We start from the raw sequence: 1,139 nt of genomic DNA, 5'->3' as shown, positions 1-1,139 counted from the left end.
AAGGGGGGCATTAGTCCCGGGTCGTAGCACCAACCGGGACTAATGCACCCCTTTAGTCCCGATTGGTGCCACCAACCGGGACCAAAGGCCTGTGCTGCCCCGAACCTAATATTTAGTCCCACCTCGCTAGTTGAGAGGGAGGCGCACTTGTTTATAAGGTGCGGTGCACCTTCCCTCTCGAGCTCCACTCTTAAGAAGGCTTTCGGGCCTAACCCTGCAATCTGTGCCTGTGGGCCTACTGGGCCTCCTGCGGGCCTGAATCCTGGCCCATGGTAGGGTTTCTAGTCGTATTCAGGCCGTGGGGGCCCAGTAGGTGGCACTTTTTTCCAGTTTTTTGTTTTGTTTCCTGCATTATTTGTTTTCTTTTGTTTTTTTCTTTATTTTTTTATTCTTTTTTCTTTTAGTTTTAGAAAAATTATAAACTTTCTGTTAGTGCCATTAGTTTTCAAATTTGAAAACACTTTTTTTGTTTTCTTTGTTGCTTTATTCATTTTATTTTGTTTCTACTTACAACAAAATACTTATTGTTGCTATTTTTATTTTTTTTCCAGTTTTTTTTGTTTTGTTTTCTACATTATTTATTTTCTTTTGTTTTTTGCTTTATTTTTTAATTCTTTTTGCTTTTAGTTTTAGAAAAATTATAAACTTTCTGTTAGTGCCATTAGTTTTCAAATTTGAAAACACTTTTTTTGTTTTCTTTGTTGCTTTATTCATTTTATTTTGTTTCTACTTACAATAAAATACTTATTGTTGCTATTTTTATTTTTTTCCAGTTTTTTTGTTTTTTTTTCTGCATTAATTATTTTCTTTTGGTTTTTTGCTTTATTTTTTAATTCTTTGAAATTTGTGTGAATAGTTAAATTTGAATTCTTTGAAATTTGTGTGAATTTGAAGTTTGTGATTAACTTTACTAGTGCCATTATTTTTTCAGTTCTACTTAGAACTAAATACTTATAGTTTTTTAGTGATTTCTTTTTTCTTTTAGGTCACAAAAAATAAAAACTTCTCTGTTAGTGAACATAGATGCACTTACAGAGAAAATTAAACATAAATTCATAATCAATTTCTATTTATAAATTTAGGTTCAATTTCCTCTATAGGTGCATCTATTTTCACTTTGAGAGGAGATCAACAACACA

The sequence above is a fragment of the Triticum dicoccoides genome, chromosome 4B, assembly GCF_002162155.2.
Source record: "Triticum dicoccoides isolate Atlit2015 ecotype Zavitan chromosome 4B, WEW_v2.0, whole genome shotgun sequence".
Lineage (NCBI taxonomy): Eukaryota > Viridiplantae > Streptophyta > Magnoliopsida > Poales > Poaceae > Triticum > Triticum dicoccoides.
Note: the sequence above shows the minus strand (reverse complement) of the source record.